The following is a 13,427-nucleotide window of genomic DNA, read 5'->3' on the forward strand; positions in this document are numbered from 1 at the left end:
TCTGCTGGGGCCACCGCTGTCTGAGCACCTCCACCGGTTGCTGTGGGGATGCTGCTCGGCAAGGCTGGAGGGCCGGCTGCCTCGGGCTGCTCCAGCAGAAGGCTGTGCATCCGGGCTGCCACCTGCCAAAGGCAGAGAGAGACAGTGTGAGCAGTGGAGCCCCACCTAGGGAGGGGAACTGGAGCAGCTGTGGCCCAGGGCACAATCACTCAACCCTCTCATGAAACACCGTGGTACAGCCTCACCCTAGCACAGTACCCTGCCTCATGGCTGCTGCGCCATCCTCAACCCCGGCCCTCGTCAAGTCAGTTTGCCTGAAGCCAGGTGTGCAAGGGGCAGGGTATCCCAGACTTTTCGCCAGCAGGATCAGGGGCCCTGCAGAGCCCAAGGAAGCCCCCCACCCTGTGCTGGATGCCTAGAGACAGGGCATGAGCCAAGCCTGGGGCCGCCACCCCTCCCTACCAGCTGCACCTTCCCTGCACCTCGATTTCCATGACTGGTCGTTATTAGGACCGAATACAGCCCCCTCTCTGTGATTCCTGTCTGTGTCCCCTCCCCACCATGGGGCCATACATTGTGTACTGTGGCATGTGGCATCTAGAGGCATAGAGATTTCTGGAGCTCAGTACCCCATTTTATGTGAGGCCTGGCCTTGGTGAGGCAACTGATATATTCACTCCCATATGCTCAGCGTCCCTGTGGGGCTGGGCTGCTGTGGCTTTCACAGCGGGGGCCTGGGCTCGGCCTTCCTGCCTGGATACTCTGCTAGCCTGCCCTATGAGTGAGCAGATGGGCAGAGACCAGAGCTGGGTGGAGGCTGCAGGCTGTGTGTGTCGCGGGGGGGGGGAGGACAACGGAATGATCCAGCCTAGAGGGTGGGGAAGGAGGCCTGCAGGGGAGCAGGAACTGCACAGGGCAATGTAGTGAAGGTAGTGTGGACGGCAGGGTGGCCAAGTGTGGTAGGTGGGACAGAGCCCGGTGCATTCCTGTGAGCCGCAGGGACTCAATGAGCCCAGGGCCTGGGCGGGGGGTGGGAGGGGTGCAGCCCCCAGGAGTCTGCAGTCCGGGGCTGGCTTTGTTGCCCCTTGCCCCACCCAGTCGGTCAACAAGGAACAGCTGTGCTCACACCTGGAGCGGACCTCAGTGTCCACACTCTGGGTGGCCACCTGCTGCCCAGCAGTGAGAGGTACATCAGCTCTTCCCAGGCCCCCCGTAACCATGGGCGACTGGGCTGGTGCATCCTCCAGTTTAGCTTCCGGCTCCTGTGGGAGGCCATGGTGGCTAGATCCAAACCCCTTGCCTTCCTTCCCAGACCTCAGCCTGCCCCACTGCCCCTGGGGCCACCGCAGTCTGCCTAGCTCCAGGTGAGCAGGCACTTCAGAGACAAAGGTGTTTTCCAGAGGCCAGAGCCCGCCCTCTGGACCCGCAGGCAGGCAGAACCCTGCAGCCCAGGGCTCTGTCTCCCCTGGAGGCAGAGCCAGTGTCTCAAATTAGCCTAGCTCCCTGCCCATCCCGACCCTCAGGAATGACACCCTTGCTCCCAGCTGTCGCGATGCTGCCACCGACCCTGTGGCCCTGGTCTCTCCAAGGTAGCCCACTCTCCTCCTATTCTCTGAGGTTCTACCCCCCTGGGTAGCCACCATGTCTCCACACTTCTACCACTTCCTTAGGCTACCACCTGCCTCCGATATCTGCTGGGGCTCCTGTTGCCCGTCTGACCTGCCTTCCCCTGAGGTTAACCAGAAAGCACTGCCACTGCTTTCAGGGTGACAGGTGTTGCCTTATGTGTGCTCTGGGACTCAGAAAGGTTGAGGAGTGTCCTGCCTCCTGCATGTCCTGGCCCACAGCCCAAGGGTGAGAGACACACTGGGAAGTGCCCTGAATGCTTCTGCCCAGAAGAGTGCAGACTCCCTGATTGTTTGGGCCCCGGCAAGGCAGAAGCTGGCATTGTGAATGTCTTAGGCATAGGCCCCTTGACGGCCCCTGCATGTGTGCCCTGGCACGAGTGGTGTTTGCGAAGCATCTGCTGAAGGATGATATGAGCATGTGATGCCTACACCTCTGCACACACCAACATGCCCCACAGGCTTGCACATAGGCGAGCAGAGGGCTGGTTGCCCTGGGGCTATGGGACAGCAGGGAGGGGGTTCCGTGTCTTCCTGTTTTACTGCATTTCCCACAGTATCTTCGATAAACTTTGTCATCATAAACAGGCTGAGGCCGATCTCACTGCATCTGGGATCCACCACTCTACCCTGGGGTGCAAGCGCAAGGTGGGTGGGCATATTTGGCTCTGGAGCGCCCCTTGTCTCTGCTGCTGGCCCTGCAGCCCCTCGGGTACCGACAGTAGCCCCTAGCCCAGGACATCTTCCACTGCCGTCACTGCTTGAAGCACTGGGGACCAGCTTCCGGTGCATCGGTCTCACCCAGCCGAGAGACGCAGTACCTCCCTCCTGAACTTGACACTGGGTCCCAACCGACCAAGTCTCCTTCAGCTGCTCAGTGACAGGGACAAAGGTCACCCAGAAAAACTCACTGAATATGCAGACCAGGACCCGACCCCATGCTTACTTAGCAGGAAGCGCTGGGAATCAGACCAACAGTAAACCAACTGTGACAGTCGGTGCCACCATCCATGGTAGAAACAGCTCCAAAGGAGGAGGGGTTGGCACATGGGCGAGGGAGGCAGACAAACAGGCCTCTGGGAGAGCGTTTCTGGCAGAAGGAAGTGCAGTGCAAAGGCCCTGGGGTGCCAGTGTGCCTGCAAGTGTGAGGGACAGGCAGGAGGCTGTGTGGCTAGAGCCAGGGGAGGCGCTGATGGTAGGAGGCACTTGTGTCTTCCAAGTGAGCGCCACCTTGTGTGACTGCATCCCTCTACTGGGCAAGCGCCTGCACTGGCCGTTGGCAAGGCTGGGAGGGGTGGCTGAGAGCCAGTCCCCTGTGCAGACTTGAGGCTGGACGCTTAGCACATACAAAGCTCTCCTCCTGAGAGCCCTCTGCCCCCAGCCCTGCCCAGTTTGGGCCTGGTGAAACCTATGTTGTCAGGATGGCCCATTTCCCTGTCTACTGCTCCCAACCATGTCTCGCCCTCTCATGCCTCCATTCACACACAGCTGCTGGGACAGCCCTGGCTGGGTGGGAACCCAGGTGTGGACCCGGTCGGGGAACAGGCTGTATCTAGCCCAGGGCCTTGGTGCACTCGGTGCTTCTGCCCCACCTGGCAGTTGGTGTCTGCCTGATCCCCAACGTTCTCCAAGGCCCTGAGGGTGTGGATCGCTGTGCCGCCTGTAGTCCTGGGGTCTCACCCTGCGCCTGACCCGATGCCAGCATGTGACACCATCCCCTGGTCAATCCCCTCGCTTCCCGGTGAGCTGGGGGCTGCATGTTCTCCAGGGCCGAGTCCCCACCTCTCCCTGACACGCCTCTGCTGGGCCATCCTCCACAGTGCTGTCAGCCCTGGAGGCAGGGAGGAACACGGTGGCCAAGGTCACTAAGGTGTTGCTGAGCCTCACAAGCCAGGCTAAGCTGGGATCTCCTGGGTGGGAAGACGGCTTATCTGCTTACTGGGCTCTCAGCGCTGGGCTGGCTGAGGACATGACTTCCTGAACAGGACACCGGGGCCTGAAATGCTGAGGCCTCACATTCTAGATCCCTGATGTGCCTGTCTCCCTGCCTCCCACAGAGAAGGCTAATTTCTAGACGAAGGCCAGCTCTGCATGGAGCCCTGGGCCCTGGGGAGGTGGGCCAGCCTGTGGACCCTCCCCATTGAGGGGACAGACACATCCAGTGATCAGAGAAAGGGGCTATTCAGGTGGGGATGGGGGTAGGATCGCAAGAGGTAAGGGCAGCCCAGGTTACAGGGCCAGCAGGCCAAGGAGCCTGAAGCACCGCATACTGGAAAGCTCCAACCCCCACCACGGGCATGCATGGGCCCTCAAGACCCCCACCATGTCCAGCCTGGCACTGAGTTCCTTGGTGAGTGGCCTGACCTGCCTCATGGAGCCTGCAGTCCTGGGCAGGCAGGGGCAGGAGTGACACACCCATCATGGGTCCACCAGCCCTGTCTGCCCACCAGAGCTGCCTGTGGGCCTGAGGATGCACTGCTCAGTGAGCCCCAAGTAGGGCGACGACTCAGTCTCCCCTCCCCCTTCCCGTCTGCTCAGCTGCCTTCCGCTGGCAGCAGCAGCCCTTCCCCTGCCAGCTCCACCCAGTAGCCACTCTGTGATGATCGGGGGGTTGGCTCAGTAGCAGGTCCCTGGGGCCCTCAGTTGGCACTTGTCTCAGGGTCTGCCAGAGGCTGGCAGGTGGACACCTGTTTCAGAGCATCCTGTACCCACCCGTGGGGTTCATGACATTTGTTCACACACAGCTCTGCAAGGCCCCAGTCCACTGGCGTGCCGGCCAGAGCGCAGTCTGCAGCACCCCCAGGCTGAATGCAGACCTGAATCATTGGTGCATCCATCCCTCCCACCCTTGGCCCCGCCACCCCATGCCAGCCCCCACCTCTATGTCAGAAATTGAGGGTCTAGAGGAGTCCTTGCCTGTGGCACCTGTGGTGACCACCCCTACACACTTAGGACGGCATCGCTCCCCACTGGCCTCTCACGCCTGGTAAGGCTGAGATTCCACCCTGGGTCGGCATGCTACAAGTCCACTTCCAGCCTGTGTGGGGCCAATAGCTATGGCCAGGCCTGGTTCCTCTGTGTCCAGAGCTGGCCTGCTTGACAGGGCCCCACCTCGCTCTTCTTCCTGCTCTGATTCACTTTCCACCCTGGACTGCTCCCCCGGCCTGAGGGGGGCTCCCAGACACCTGTCCCACACGTGCCACCTGAGGACCTGGGACAGTCCAGGGCTCACGGATGCATCTCATCACTGTGGTGGGGTCAGTGGTCAGAGGCCAGGTAAAGTCCTGTCTATGCCAGCAGCATACCTTCTCAGGGTGGGCTGATGCATGGAGGGTGGTCTGTGAGACAGCCTGTACCCCAACCACGTGTCTGCGTCCACCTTCGGGGTGCCTCCTCATGGCATGTACGCCTCACAGTATGCCCGTGAAGTGGGTACAACGTTACAGGTGTGGACACTAAGGATTAGAGACAGGCGGCACCAGCTTGGTGCTACCAGCTGGGTGTCTGCAGGGCTTGGCTTCCCCTGCCCCAAGCCCTGTGCCCCAGCACCGCAGACCGAAGCCCCGAGCCCCGTACGCTGCTCAGCGTGCTGTCTAAGTATCCCTGGCTCTGGCACTGTCCGAGTGTCTTTCTTTAGGTTGACTGACCCTTTACTTAAATAGCTGTATTTAAAGAGAGTTTCCTATTAATGGACCACAACTACCACAGCCTCCACCAGACTGAGTCCAGCACAATTAGATGGTGCCTGGCTACCACCACTGACTGCTAACTGGGATCACAACAGAGGGTCCTGGACAGAGCTGGAGAGAAACGTGGAACAAAATTCTAACTCACAAAAAAAGACCAGACTTACTGGTCTGACAGAGACTGGAGAAACCCCAAGAGTACGGCCTCCAGACACCCTTTTAATTCAGTACTGAAGTCACTCCTTCAGCCAAAGATTAGACAGGCCCATAAAACAAAATGAGACTAAATGGGCACACCAACCTAGGGGAAAGGACGAGAAGGCAGGAGGGGACAGGAAAGCTGGTAACAGGGAACCCAAGGTTGAGAAAGGCAGAGTGTTGACATGTCATGGGGTTGGCAACCAATGTCACAAAATAATATGTGTATGAATTGTTTAACGAGAATCTAATTTGCTCTGTAAAAGTTCACCGAAAGCACAATTAAAAAAAGAATTGAGAATTAGAGAAATAATCAAATATTTTACCTTTGCAACTCTTGGTATCATTTGGCTTTACTACTATAAGTTTATATTACTTCAGTAATAATTTGGAATCAAAGCATCATTGCTTAAAGTAATAAAAAGATAGCTTCACTATAAAAAAATAAAATAAAAAGAGTTTCCTACCCCTACTGTAAATAAGGGAGTCCTGGTGGTGCAGTGGTTAAGAGCTATGCCTGCTAACCAGAAGGTTGGCAGTTTGAATCCACCAGCCACTCCCTGGAAACCCTACGGGGCAGTTCAACTCTGTCCAATAGGGTCACTATGAGTTGGAATCAACTCGATTGCAATGGGTTTGGTTTGAGTACTCTAAATAAAAGTCAGTTGCTGTATGCAGACATAACCTAGAAGGTAAAGAAATGCCCTCGGTGCTGGGGTGCTGTGCATGCCAATGGGCCAGGCCCCTAAGGCTGCTCAGTGCCACTATGGAATGAACAAGGGGGATGAGTGTGTGCCGGAGGGTATTAGAGCCACACAGGACCAAACTGGGCCTTTCTCCCCTAAGAAGGATTGAAAAGAGAATGAAAGGGGTTCCCTTCCTCCCGGTGTGTGGTGCTGCTGTGGCTGGGTGGCCAGTCCCTGCTGTGAGAGGTCTGCTCTGGGAGGACACCAGGCAGAGGTGGGGGTCCTGGCTGGGGCTGGGATGGGGCTCCTTTCCTGCAGTGACCAACACTGCACCACTCCCCCCAGGCCAGAGGTCACCTCTGTCTCAGAAAAGTGGCTGGGTATTCAGTAGGCCCCTATCCCATGCTGTTGCCCCCTCCCCAGCCCAGGCCCATTTGCCTGGCTCACCAGGATGCCTTTCCTCCTCCTCTTGGCCTCCCTAAAGAAGGCCAGCAGAGGGGTGCAGCAGGCACATCTATCCAGGCCCTGCCAGGGCTGCTGCTCCCTGACTCTCCACCCTCAGGTCCACTGATTATTCATCCACTATCCATGAATCTGCCATGAACATCACTGTACCCTCTCAGAACCATCCCTGTTGTGTGATGGCCTTGCTCTTTGGCACAGGGACTTGGTGGGGACACACTGAGCCTGTGTGTCAAGAAGAGGCACTCAGGCCTGAAGGCATTTTGGGGCCACATGGGAGGTGGGCAAGAGCCTGATGGGGCTTGGGTCTGAAGGCACTGTGGGGGCACATGGGAGGTGGGTGTGAAGGGCCAAGCGGGGGTATAAGTATAGGTATGGACATGCTTCCTGGTGGGTGGGCTGGGTGTAGAGGGGCACCTGGTGGTTGGGCCATTAACAAAGGGAAGCTGGGAGCTGAGGGAGTCTGGGTAAGTGGTCTTGGACTGGGAACACTGCTGCAGAGAGGAGAGTCTTGTGGTGAGGGGGCGGGGCCATTTCTATACAACAAACCTTGTACGTTACAGCATAGCCATCACACTGACACACGCTTGTAGTACTGAACCCAGAACCACAAGTACAGCCACTTCAGCCCCTGTTCCATGTGCCCCCATAGCATCTGTGCCCCCCGTTCCATGTTGTCTGCATCTCCTGCTCCATGTCTCCTCCGTAGTATCCATATCCCCTGCTCCATGCCCTTGAATACATCCGTGGTTCTGGCTCTATAATCCCCCACAGCATTCGCACCCCCTACTCCATGTCCCTGGATGTGTCCGTACCTCCCAGGTGCAGAGAAGCCCAGGAGTCCTGCCTGGGTGGGCTCCCACTGCCTCCCCGCGCACCCTCTGTCTGAACCATCTTCCTTGTGTGGCGGCTACGTGTCTAGCTCTGAGACGGGGCTGTGCCCGGGGCCCAGGCAGAGCAGTGAGTGACAGCACACCCGCAGCCACACTGCACTCCAGCCCTGCCGCCTCCAGGAAGGGCCTGGTGGTGTTAGGCTTTTGATACCACCACAAACTTATTTTTGGACTAAAAAGCCACATCTTCCCAAGGTGATAAAAGTATTGCTTGCCTTGGAGCTAGTCACATCGGACATGGGAGGGAGGAGAGTGCCCCCCAGGAACTGCCCTCTAGGGAAAGACGGCCCCACAATCCCCTCTGATTAAACCACAGGAGCCTGCCCACCTTGGCTGGGCCCCCCACCCCATGCAGCCTCTAGCTGGGCCCCCTTGACTATGGCAGCCCAAGTGGCCCCTGAGCCACGGTGGTCTCAGTCTAGACGGGGTACTGTGAACCCAGTGCTGGGTGTAGCAGGGGAATGATTTCCCCCCGGATCCCGGCAGGCCACCCTGGGAGGGAGGTGAAACCAGTGGCCTGGTCTCAGAGCCACTGGCCCCTTCTGCAGCTGCCCTCAACTGCTTGTCCACATCCCTCCCTCCAGCATCTCTTCCTCCAGGGCCCACCCAGTACCGGCCTGGCCTCCTGCTCTCCCTCTCTGTGAACGATTTGCAGAGCAGATGGATGGGTGGATAGATGAACATTAAAAAATATTTGCACAGAGCTCAGATGCTTCCTGAGCATGCCCTGTGTGTATATGGCCTGACAAGACCTCTCCAGGGGCAGTCTGGTCCCCCATAGTCTCTGCAGACCATGGGCCCACAGACCATGCTGGAGCCCTCAACACTCCTGGGATCTGAACCCAGCCCTGTTGACTTCTCCTGGGACCTTTCTGCCTGTGCCCACTACCGCGCCCCGTGCCCCCCCACTCCTGCTCCCGTGCCCCATAATCGCTTCTCAAACGTGCATTTCACACACCCTCCCTGAGCTGCACCCCAAACTTGACATGGCTAAACTGTGCTGTTTATCACACCTCGCCCCAGCATCCAGTTCCTTCTGCCATCTTCCTGCTCTCAGGGAGGGGCAAGAGCCCTTTCTGCCCCCAACCAGTGGAGCCCACCTCACCCTCCTCCGGCTCACTCTCCTGCCAGCCAGGAGGCAGGCCTTCTATTTGTGGCCCACCTGAGACACTATCCTGACTGCTCAAGCTTGCTGAAGACCTCCCAAAGAATAAGACTGGGGCCCCTGTGGGGCAGACAGCATGGCTTCTGCTCACAGTACACCCCAGGCTGTGCCCTAGCCTCCACTCCAAGGACACTGGCATTTCTCGGTCCTTATCCTCCACACACCAGGGCCCCTCCCCCAACCCGGTTGGGATCGCTTGTCCCTGCAGGCTGCCCTGGACTGTCCATGGGTGGTCCCATGCTCCAGGACTTACCCTCTGGGTCGGGGTGGCAGCCACCCTTTGCCCCCTGGGTCCTAGGAAAGAGGCTTCCAGGCCTATCTGGGAAGCTCTGCAGGGATGCTGGCAGGCCACCCCCCACCCCGCCTCACCCCCACTATAGATCTCTGGCTTACAACCTTACCAAGTATAAAACCTAACCAGTTGCTGTAGAGTTGACCCCCCTGACTCATGGCACCCTCATGTGGATCAGAGTAGGTTTCCAATGGCTGATTTTTCGGAAGCAGATTGCCAGGCTTTTATCCTGAGGTGCCTCTGGGTGGACTTGAACCTCTAACCTTTTGTTCAGCAGCCAAGTGTTAGCCTGTTGTACCACCCAGGGATTCCTACTAACCAGTACGTTGATTATGATGATGACAAACATAAAAAAGAGTTGCTGTTGGCCTAAGATTCATGTAAAGCTTGTAAATAAATGACTTTGTGTGTCATTCATCACAACAGCTTCTGCCAATGTCTTAAAAAAAATGTTGGCATGTGCATCCTTGGGACAGTCCTGATCTAGGGCCCAGGGATGTGAGTCTGTAGGGGGGTCCTCAGCAGTTACTCTGCCATCACCAGGGCCAGGCAGCTGGGCTGGCTTGCCTATGCTCCCCCTGCAGCCTGGCCGCCCGGCTTGGCACAGGAGACCCACAGCAGGGCTCTTCTTCAGCAGGCCTCTTCCCTGGTCTCTGCCAAGCTGCTGCTGGCTTTGAGAGCAGAGTGGACGGGAGGCCTAGCTGGTGTTAATGTGCACACAACGCTACAGCCTCTTGGCTTCCGCATGACCTTCTGCTAAAGGGAAGGACATGAGATAACCAGGGAGGCCGTCCCTGGGGCCCTGGAAGTCCTCGGCCACGTGTGCAGCCCTCTGGCCCATGGCCACTGAGGCTGTCCCCAGGAGCTGGGACAGCTCCACTGATGAGGCTGATTCAGGAGGGAGCCAGGCCACGTGGTCCATGAGCCAGGAGCAATGAGTTAATAAAATTGGAGGCCCCACGTGGCATCCTCCAGGGAGGAGATGGTAGGCAGAGGGGCTGACTGTCATGCAGAGCCCAGCCAGAGAGGCCACCTCTGCAGGGAAGACCATGGCCCAGGGACATGGCTCCCAGGGCTCCATAGGAAAGGTGACCACAGACTTGCCGTCAGTCCCTCTGTTGGTGGAGAACCTGATCTAACACTTGGGGTTTCTGCCTCCCTATAGTTCCTGTTCCCTGGTTCTCACTGTAGCAGTCCAGGACCCTAGCTCCCCACCTCAGCTGCCCACAGCCCACGCCCTCTCTTGTGAGGGCTCCATGGAGTTCCCTCCCCTGGGGGCCCTTCTACCTCCCTTGGCCTCTGGCCTGGGCTTCACCCTGGCAGTGAGCAGCATCTCCCTTCTGCTCCCTCATCCTTGACCTTCCTCATGGCCATCTTCCCTTCTCAAGCCTCTTAAACGTAACCATGGCTCAGGTGTACAGCTGCCAGGCTGGAGGTCCAAAGCCCCAGGCCAGTGTAGCTCCATGAAGGCGGCAGATCTCAGCCACCCCTAAGGTCAAGCTCTGTGAGTCCTGCCGAGGTCAATGGCCACTGGGAGGGAAGCTGCTCCCAGCCACCCCAGGGCTGGCACTGGTCCTCCTGTATGATGGGCTACCCCAGCAGTCTCCAGCCTGTGGCAGCCTTGGATCCCTGTCTCGTTGTGGTCCTCTAGAAGCCGAGCCTGAGATAACGTTGACTGAGGGACATGTTCCAGGTCAGGAGTAAGGGAGGCAGACAGGCTGGGCAGGAACCAGCTGTGGGTTCATCGGAAGCTTAGCCTTGGCCTGATCCCTTGGGAGCTCTGGGCATGAATGCCATCAAAGCTGTCCCACATTGTGGGAAGGGGCAGGGCTCTGTTCCCCAGTAGGGTATGGCCTATCCCAGGTAAGAGAACAGAACACACAAGCATTCCAGGAACAAGGGCTCCAAGGCCCAGGGCACCTCTGGAAGGGGGCAGCTGAGCCCACGGCAGGCAGCTCAGGCTGGAGCTGGGCAGTGGGTGAGCCGGCAGCAACAGGACCGAGGGCCACAGTGGTGTCTACTACCTGCCCAGCATCCCACCCCTTGGCTCTTCCTAACGGAGCTCAGTGTCTTGGGTTGGGGCTGGCTCAGGGGACTCTCAGGTGTCCTTTAGACTCTGCCAGAGCCGAGCCTTCTTACCCCCTCTGCTCACATGCCTGCCTGTCCCTCTCTTCAATGGCTGTAGGGCTGCTACTCTTTTTTGCTTTCTCCCTGGGCCCTGGACAGCCAGAGGGCTCCTCACACATGGACAGAGTGGGGCAGAGCTGAGTCACACCCTCTTTACCAGCCCCCATGCTGGCGGACCTGGATCCCAGGGTACCTGGCACCATCTTGGCTTGGGGCCTCTGCACCAGCTGTCCCCTCTGCTGGAACATGCTCCATTAGAACCAGGTGGCCCACTCCATCCCCTCCTCAGGAGGCCTCCAGGCCATCCTATTCACAATGGAAAATGCCCCCAAAGGCCCAAACACCCACCCCCAGGCTCCACCTCAACCAGCAGCCTGTCACCTTCTAACGCGTCGCAGAGCCCCTTAGGTTCTCCCCCCTAAAGTGTTGGCCCCACAGGGTGTGGTCGCTGGCCATGCCCTCACTGATGGGTACCTGGCAAGGAGCTGGGACTGATAAGTGCCCCAGCCCTGCAGTGATGAGCAAGGGTGGGCAGCCAGGATTTCTGGGGAGTCTGCCTCACTCTCCAAGAGGTCTGAGAAGGGTCCTCGGCTGGCCTCCTGCCTGGCCCAGAAAGAAGCACACACTCAGTGCAGTGCAGCACAGCACAAGTGTAAGCCCGGCTGAGCTGGGCTGCTGTTGCTGCCACTAAAAGCATCCCCCCAACCCCATACCCCATGGCCCCTCAGTCTCCTTAAAAGCCTGGTCCTTGCCCCCCGCCACAGGTCCAGCCTTCCAGTGCCAGTGACCAGGGATATTTCCAAAGTCCTGGCCTTGCCCACTCCTCTGCCCTAGGCCCTCATCAGCCACAAGAGCCACAACCCCTACGTCTCTTCCATCCCTTCCCCACCCTGGCGGGAGGAGGGGCAGCTCCTCTGCAGGCCCATGACAGCCAGCAAGATGAGACTGACACCAGAAGCCAAGGCCAAGTAAGGAAGCTGACCCGGCTACAGGTGCAGCCCACGGAGCCAGGAGGGGACGGCAGTGCCCAGAGGCTCCCTGGAGAGGGTGGTGATGTGGGGGACAGTGTGTCTGCACCTATTCTGCCCAGGGCAGGGCCAACTGGGGACGTGCACAGGCGTAGTGCTATCATAGGAAATCGAAGCTTGGCGCCAGACCAGTGTTTAAGGGAAATGAATAGATTTTGGCTGAGGACAAAGAGAGTTTGATTAATCAGAAATTAGATAATGGAGGCAACACTCTAATTATTTTCTTCTCAGCATTTTATCCAGAAATGTTTGCATAGCACATCAGAGGTAACGGAGCGGGTGAGGGGTGGCCATGCTCAGGGGCAGGGCTGCTACACCCACATCTGCCAATGGCAGGGTGGCAGGGTCCTGAGGGTATTCCATAGGCCCTTGGGGAGCAAGAGGGATGGGGTGGTTAGGGGCCACACGAAGTGGGGCAGCAGGGCCAGAGAGAGGACGTCATGTGCCAGCAAGATGAGACTGACAGCAGAAGCCAAGGCCAAGTGAGGCAGCTGACCTGGCCACAGGTGCAGCCACAGGGCCGGCCCTTAGCCAGCAAAGCACAGAGACACCGCTCCCTTGCCTTTCAGGCCCCTCTACTGCACCCTGCCCTGCTCATCACCACCTGGCTCTGGGGAGGTGTAGGGGTAGGGGGCCCCAGTGTGAGTGAAGCCACTCCTCCTATGGGTCCAGGCCTGTGGGAGGTGAGGGTTGCAGGTGCTGAGCTTTCCACCTCTGTGGTCAGGGAGGGCACAGGCCCTCCCCAGATAGCTGGGCGCATTTCTCGTCTTCACGCCTGGGCTGCATGGTCCCCAAAAGGCAGCCTTTGGAGCTACTGCCCTACAGCCAAAGTCAGACAGGACCGTGGGGCCCTGCAGGACAGTGGGCACCTGGTTACCCTGCCTGTCTCCCATGTTCCCTCCTACACCACCACACAAAACCACACAGTCCAGCACCCTGCTTATGGCATCATCTCTCTGAGGGCTCCCTGTTGTAACAGAGCTTGCCACAAGACTCCCTCACTCATCCATTTGTTCATTCATTCATTCATTGTGCAGAGAAAGGCTGATGTGGCCAGGTATGAGGGCTGGCCCCTAGGCCCCTGCAGGCTGAGAGCATCAGCCTGGAGGGAGGGATAGGAGCAAACAATGACCTGTGTTGCTCTTCAGAGTCAGGCCATGAAGGAGCCCTTAAGAAGACAAAGTTCACTTTCTCTGGGGTTGGGCCAGTTTCTCTGAGGAACGGCGTGGAAGGAGAGATGAAGGCTGGGCTGAAGCTCAGGGCCA

General features: G+C 58.3%; 1 protein-coding gene across 1 annotated transcript in view; it reads left to right on the plus strand.

Annotated features, from left to right (window-relative positions):
* The window catches only part of RSPH14 (radial spoke head 14 homolog), a 71,537-nt gene that overhangs the window by 40,801 nt on the left and 17,309 nt on the right, over window positions 1-13,427 (plus strand). The gene's annotated exons all lie outside the window — the stretch shown is intronic.

The sequence above is a fragment of the Loxodonta africana genome, chromosome 19 (assembly GCF_030014295.1).
Source record: "Loxodonta africana isolate mLoxAfr1 chromosome 19, mLoxAfr1.hap2, whole genome shotgun sequence".
Taxonomy (NCBI): domain Eukaryota; kingdom Metazoa; phylum Chordata; class Mammalia; order Proboscidea; family Elephantidae; genus Loxodonta; species Loxodonta africana.